Source organism: Myotis brandtii, unplaced genomic scaffold, assembly GCF_000412655.1.
Source record: "Myotis brandtii unplaced genomic scaffold, ASM41265v1 scaffold89, whole genome shotgun sequence".
NCBI lineage: Eukaryota > Metazoa > Chordata > Mammalia > Chiroptera > Vespertilionidae > Myotis > Myotis brandtii.
In genome coordinates, this window is record NW_005371645.1 from 2,918,059 (window position 1) to 2,925,788 (window position 7,730).

The following is a 7,730-nucleotide window of genomic DNA, read 5'->3' on the forward strand; positions in this document are numbered from 1 at the left end:
ACCCGGGGGCCCCAAAAGCCCCCCCCCCCCACACACACACACACACGCTGTCCTGGACCAGCACCGCTTCCCTCGCTGTCAGCAGCCCTGGCTCCTCGGCATGAGGACGCTGGCTGAGGCTCAGGCAGGGCCGGGACTGGCCCCAGGCCATAGAACCTGAGCAAGTTTTGAGCTCAGTTTTAAAACCGGATCCCAGGTTCTTTCTGCTATGACCACAGATGGAGTCCCTAGAACCCAAGCATCCTGGGATTCATGAATTACGAATTAGATGAAGACAGAGGCTCACCACAGGGACATCTAATGCTGTCTCACACTGCCTCCTGTCCCCTACATTCATTAAGGCCCCCCGGGACCTTACAATGTGACTGCATTAGGAGGCAGGGCTTGTCCGGGGCCTTAAGTTAAAATGAGGCTGTTCGGGTGGCCCTGCCCCCATCTCACTGTGGCCTGACACACACAGGAAGAAGCCCCAGGGCCACACGTGTTCAGGGGAAAGGCCACGTATGGCACAGCAAGAAGGCAGCCCCTGCAGCCAAGGGAGAGGCCCAGGAGGAACCAGCCCGCGGACACCCTCACGGTGGACTCCCAGCCTTCACCACCGTGAGGCAATAGACTCTGTTTACGCTGCCCGTCTGTGATCTGGGTATGGCTGCCGAGCAGATGAATACACAGGTTCTGAATGTGTGTGTGGCTAAGGAAACATTGCTGTGGGATAGTAACCAGAATCTGTGGCGTGTGTACTCGGGCGGGATGTGAACACTTCAGGTGCTTTAACTCAATGAATGCTGACGATAGCCCTCCGGGTAGGTTCTGTGATGAGGCCCCTTTTATAAGTAAGGAAAGTAGGACCAAAAGCACTCACTTGCGCTGAGCTGCACATTTTGAAAGCGGCAGGGCTGGGCTTTGAACCCAGGGCTCCTGGGCTCAAAGAACCTTGTAAGGTTAGATATCACTCCTGTTTTTCACATGAGGAAATTGATACTCATCCAACATCCCACAGTCAGGGCAGGTGGAACCAGAACTTCAGTTCTTTGTACTCACACACTGAGTCCCTGGAACTCAAGGCTCCTACACATCCTTACTTGGAGGGAGGGGGAGTAAGTTCGCAGGGGCATCTGACACGGAAGGCGGGGCCACTTGAAGGGTCAGGAGAGATGGTAGAATTGGGCCAGGAAGGCGAGGAAGAGGGAAATGGGCAAAGGACTGAGCTGGAGGAGCACTGGGCCCCTCCCCCCTCTCAGGGCCTCTCCTCCCTGTTTCTGCTGCCCATGGACAGAGCGGTCAAGCAATCTGCCCCGTCACACAACGAGGAAGGCAGTTGGAGATGCATTCAGATCTCCTTGACGCCAAAGTCCACTCTTCTTTTGTTTTTAAGTTTGACAGCTATTTATGAGGCACCTACTATGTGCCCGATGCCAGGTGCTGACCCCACGCGTGTAAAGGACACAGTAGTCCTTGGCCTCTAGAAAGCAGACGGGGGAAACGGGCACAGACACAGGTAATGACAGCGGTGGTGAGGGTCGTGAGGGCCAGGTGGCCGCCATCGCCCCCTGTGCGCCTTTGTCTTCTGGTACTCTTCCCTGTCCCAGGCGGTTTATTGGGCTCTTGTTCTCTGTCCTCAGGAAGAAACGTGATAGTAGAAGCAAAAGGCCTGGCAGTGCCCAGCCGACTGGCTCGGTGGTTGAGCGTCGACCTATGAACCAGGAGGTCACCATTCGATTCCCGGTCAGAGCACATGCCTGGGTTGCAGGCTCGATCCCCAGTGAGGGGTGTGCAGGAGGCAGCCGATCAATGATTCTCTCTCATCACTGATGTTTCTCTCTCTCCCTCCCTCTCCCTTCCTCTCTGAAATCAATAGAAATGTATATTTATTTTTAAAAGGCCTGCCAGCTTCTGTCTCTTGTGTTCCGTCATCCTAACCTCTCCTCCCCCTGAATTCCCACAGGAGAACTCACTTGGGAAGGCGCAGGACGGACAGACACTGTGTTTGGAAGAAGGAAGGGGAGGGGCGTGCTTTTTCCAGACAAAAAAGCCTTCCCAGCCGCCTTGGGAGGGAGGGCGGTGGGAGGGCTGAAAAGGAGGGGCTGAGAGACACGGAGCAGAGTGGCCTGTCAGCAAGCAGGCCTCCAGGAGAGTGGCGGGACCTCGGAGCAGGAGCACGGGGAATGGCATTTGTGCAGACACAGCCGTGGCTGCCTGGCGGCGATTCTGGACAGACCAGAGGAGTGGGCGTTGTCAGGATGCCTCCTGGACAGGAAGGAGCCATGGAGAGACAAGCAGGCCGGTGGCACCTGCGATGAGCAGATGCTCTGAGACCAGCACCGGGCACCAGGGTCTGCCCCTGAGCCAAGCACTGGAGAAACAGGAAGCAGCAAGCTGACTGGGGGTCAACATACAAACAAGGGAGAGTCCAGAGTGAGGAAGCTCACCCCTGCAGGGTTCTGCCAGAGGCAAGCCCAGTGCGAGGAAGGACTGCTGGCCAGGATGGTCTGGGAGACCAGCTGGGGAGGAATCCCAGCCCGGACACAGCTAGAGTGACAGCAGGAGCATGGCCCTGGACGCAGGACAGCAGCTGCTGGAGCTCAGTGCACGTGGAGGGCGGGGAGGCCGGAGCAAGCCCATCCTGAGGCAGCTTACAGCCATGCAGGTCCGTTGGATTGTATCTGGAAGACAAAGGTAGCCTGTGCACACATTTAAATCAGGGTAGAGTTTAATCAGTTTGCAGGACTTGTACTGAGTTTTTAGAATCTCTTTGGGAGCAATGTAGATGGTGGTGGCTGGGTCAAAATGAGAAAGGGGGCAGAAGGCCAGTAAAAATGGCAAATAACTGAAAACAAGGAAAAGGGTAGTGGAAAGAAAGAATGAGAGATTTTCAACAGTAGAATCTCCTGGACTTAATTCCTGATTGGACTCTGAGGGCGGAAGTGGAGGGGTGCAGGGGGAGGAGGCAAGGATGATGCCCAGGACTGTAACTTGGGCAAACGAGTCCATCGCGGGGACATGACCAGAGCCGGGAGGGCGGCTGCTAGAAGAGGAGACAGTGATGTGACGAAGGGGATGGGTCACTTAGGGGGCTTTGGCTGTGAGTAATAAAACCCCGAAACGGTGGGCAATGCATTAGGTCACAGAGCAGGAGGCCATTCCAGCGAAGATGCAGCTCGCGGCCACGCCCGGCTCCTTCTCTAACTGGGCCCCACCCGCCCGCGGGTGCAGGTTTTTGTCGCCACCCCAATACCACAGGCTCCGCATCCAGAGGGAGAAAGGAAACCATCTCCCAGTCTGGCCAGCGGGACGACAGCCTCTCCTCGCCTGTCCCAGCCATCTCCCCATCAGCAGAATTGGGTCGCGTGCCCACTCCTTAAGCTCCCACAGGTTTGGACCGATCCTCAGGGGGAGTGGCGACCAGCCCACGTAAGTGGAGAAGTCTAGGAAACAGTTGGAAATGAGGGTCAGAGGCCAGCATTTGCCTGAAGACATCGTAGAGGAGCTATGAGTGGAGGCAGAGAGAAGGGGGCCTAGCAGAACCCCGAGACGCCCTCCATGTGAGGGGCTGCCCGAAGAAGAGACCTGACAGTGGTCGCTGAGAGCCTGACTCTGAACTCAAAGGGACTGGAGGGAATCCCGGTCCTGCTGCGTGTCGTTAGCAGTGGGACCTGGTCAGGGTCCCGGCGTCACTCACAGCCTTGCTGTCCCTGTTTGTAAAGTGGAACCACTAAGTCAGTGATGGCGAACCTATGACACGTGTGGCAGAGGTGACACGCGAACTCATTTTTTTGGTTGATTTTTCTTTGTTAAATGGCATTTAAATATATAAAATAAGTATCAAAAATATAAATCTTTGTTTTACTATGGTTGCAAATATTAAAAAATTTCTATATGTGACACGGCACCAGAGTTAAGTTAGGGTTTTTCAAAATGCTGACACGCCGAGCTCAAAAGGTTCGCCATCACTGCACTAGTCCTACCCCCCAGGGTTGCTGGAAAGAGCTGATAAGAGATGAACACAAAGCCTCACAGGACATCAGCCCCAGCAGCTCCTCTTGGCGGAAAAGAGACCAGACTCGGAGGGTCTGAGAGTGACGGGGGAGCCCCCTCCCCCCCCTCCCCCGCGGGGATCGCATCGGATGACAGGTCAGCTCAGAAGCAGACTGAAAAGTGCCCCCTGGACTTAGCAGCCAGAAGGGCGCTGGGCCCTGGGCAAGAGCGCCGAATGGGGCGCAGGGGCTGGGAGCCAGGGGCCAGGGCCAATGTCAAGCCCCGAATTCCAGTTGCCTGGCTGCCAGCAGCAGGGGCCCTTCGCCAGCCAGGAGCTGCTGCAGCTCGGAAACCAAAAAACCCGCAGAGGCCCGAGGCAGCACTTGGACTTTTCTGCGGATAAACGAAGGCGCGGTTCCCTTCCCTTAGAAATAGGCATGTCCTTTCGGAGGCTTGCGTTGCATTATTTCATTGCTACGTGGTTCTTGTTTAATAGTCATATTTGCAACCACAAAAACAAACAAAGCCCAAACAACATATGTACTTTGCATTAAATTTAAAAAGTTCAAACTCCTTCTTGAGGCAAAGTGAATGCACATTTTTGAGGCAAAGTGTGAGACTAGGAAAACCCTAGACCTAAGCAATTGGGCAAACCCACCGTTAATGAACGATAGCAGCTGCTTCCGAGACCAGTCGGTCACAGGGATCGGGTTGGCCAGGGCTGCCATTGAAAGCCTGGTACTGTTCCGCTGCTCAGTGCGCCCCGTGAGGCAGACCGGGCGGGCCCGGCTGAGGCTCCTGCCGCCTCCTGCCCCCACTCCCGCTGGCTCACCGCCCAGTGGACGGTCCCTCAGCACCAGCGAGGCTGAAGCTGCTACTGTTTCTGGACTCTGGCAAGGAAAGTGGGCTTAGGACCAAGTCTGTTGTCCAGAGCGCCCTGTGGAAGGTGCTGGAAGAGAGCACCAGACATCTGGATTGCAGCTCTGAGTTCACAGGTCCCGCAGGTGTGTCTGCACCTGGCCTGGCTGTGTAAGTGGAGCCCATCTCAAACCAACACTGGGGCTCACTGAGGTGGAAGGTTGGATGCCAAATATAAGTACTAACTCCGCCATCTTCCCCACAGGCCTTTGTGACCCCCTGCCGGGCCTAACCGCTCCCCAGCTCTCCCAGCAACCAGTTCCAAGGTTTGCTTACTTTAGTGCAGCAGTTCTCAACCTGTGGGTCGCGACCCCTTTGGCGGTCGAACGACCCTTTCACAGGGGTCGCCTAAGACCATCCTGTATATCAGATATTTACATTACGATTCACAACAGTAGCAACATTACAGTTATGAAGTAGCAACGAAAATAATTTTATGGTTGGGTCACAACATGAGGAACTGTATTTCAAGGGCCAGAAGGTTGAGAACCACTGCTTTAGTGGTACCACAGCACCACCTAAATCTAAAACAAGATAATATTACATGTAAATTGTAATTGAAAAATGCAATTAAAGTTCTTTTTAAAAATTTTAAAAAAGTATCCCAGCTCTTTTCCACTGTGAAGTCCACTGGAGCCTCTTGCATTTCAGATTGTCAGATGCTGGGGTGCTGGGATGCTGGGGTGCTGGGGTGCTGCCGGGTGCTGGGATGATGGGATGCTGGTGGGTGCTGGGATGCTGGGGTGCTGGGATGCTGGGATGCTGGTGGGTGCTGGGAAGCTGGTGGGTGCTGGGATCCTGGGATCCTGGGATGCTGGGATGCTGGGATGCTGGGGTGCTGGGATGCTGGGATGATGCCGGGTGGGCCTCCTGTCCTGGGAGGAGCTGTGAGTGAGCGCCGTGCACTCCCTGAGCTCAGGGGCAGGGCCAGAGGCAGCCCACAGTGAAGGCGGGTCTTGGTTCTCAGCAGCTCTGAGACCTTGCTCCTCTGTATCATTGGCTAAGGAAGGGAGGTGACTGTGCCTGTGGCAGGGGGGCTGAGAGCAGCAGGAGACGGACAAGGAGAAGGGAGAGCATGAGATCCTGGACACAGCACTGGGCCTAGTTTTTCTGTTTCCAGAGAGAGGCCTGGAAATAGAAAGCATGATTTAGTTCCACAGACGTTTATTAACAAATCAATTGTAATTATTATCCAAAGTAACAAGTGACTGAGATACTTAATACAAGTTTCACAGAAAAAGAAGTGTTTGAATGGCTCCATCTTTCCTTCATTCAACACATAGTTATGGAGGCTTATCACGTGCAGCACTGTCCTGGGCACTAGGCAGACGGCAGACATCGTCCCCCCATGGAGCTCACGCGAATGCCGCCTGCGTGTGTCGGCCTGGGAGGTGCCTCTGGGAGAACACAGGCTGCGTAAACAGATGAGACAATCAGACAAGTCACTTCAAAACTGTGTGGGGCATTGCGATCCTGGAGGAATGGAAACTGAGATCATTAGAAGGGTCCATGGTTTCCAACCAGGGACAGTTCCCCGCCCCCCACCCACCCCCCAGGAGACCAGCATCTAGTATGTAGAGAGAGGCCAGGGATGCCTCTAAGCACCTCCCTGCCCCCCCCCCCCAATTACCCAGCCCCACTGCCCCTGCCCAGGCGGGGGAAGTCTGGCCTAGGCTGGGCTCAGGGGTGCTTGGGGAAGAGGTGCATTTGATGTGAGAGGTGGAGGAGGCCAGTTGCTCAGGATGCGGGGAGCAGCGGGGAACGAGGCGCAGGAGCCTGAGCTGAGGGTGCAGAGAAGGTGGAAAGGAGGGGGTGGGAGCACATATCCCAGAGTGTACGCAGCGTGAAGGGAGGCTCTCTGCCCTGTGGTGGCGGCACAGTGGCTGGCGCAGCCTCCTCACCAATGCCCTCCCCGCCTCGCCTCCTCGGAAAGCTGGAGCTCAGTGAGATTAGTTTGGTTTGGAGCCCTCACGCTAGGCGCTGCAGGTGGTTGGAGAGGGGAGAGGCTAAAGGGCGAGAGGTTTCTGCACCCAGAGGAGCGCAGGCGTGGCCGGGCAGCCTGCGGCAGCAGGCTCATGAGAACAGAGGCTTGGCATTCCTTCACTGATCCTCTTTATTGTTGAAAGGATCATATCATGTGTACCCCTCACCCATGGGCCCCGCTACCCCCCCCCCCACCCGAGACAATTTATACTGATGAAGGTTGGGGGAGAGGGTGGTTGGGAGTAGTAGCTCCGAGGCTCCCAGCTGAGGCTCCTGTGAGTGGTGAGGAGGATCACAGAGAAGGGGTTTGCGGGGGACAGAGCTGATGGTCCTGTGGGGACATGCAGGGGACACATCCTGTTCACAGGTGCTGAGGAGAGAGCTGCGCTCCTGACGTGGGTGTGGGAGTCTCCACAGTCTTGCAGGTGGAGAACCTATTCAGGGAAATGTCTGGGGAGACCAGGGGGCGAAGGGCAGGAAGCTGGGCTCACTCCTAATGAAGGGGCAGCAGAGGCGAGACCAGAGAGACAGGAAGAGCATGACTCCACCAGGGCAGGCACCCGCTTTAGGAACAAGAGGGGGAGCAAAGGGGACTCTGTGACACTTTCAACCATAAAGGTGAGTGACTTAAAGAAAGAATGAGAGCCAAAACCGGTTTGGCTCAGTGGATAGAGCGTTGGCCTGCGGACTGGAAGGTCCCAGGTTCAATTCCGGTCAAGGGCATGTACCTGGGTTGCGGGCACATCCCCAGTGGGAGGTGTGCAGGAGGCAGCTGATCGATGTTTCTCTCCCATCGATGTTTCTGACTATCTATCTCTCTCCCTTCCTCTCTGTAAAAAATCAATAAAATATAT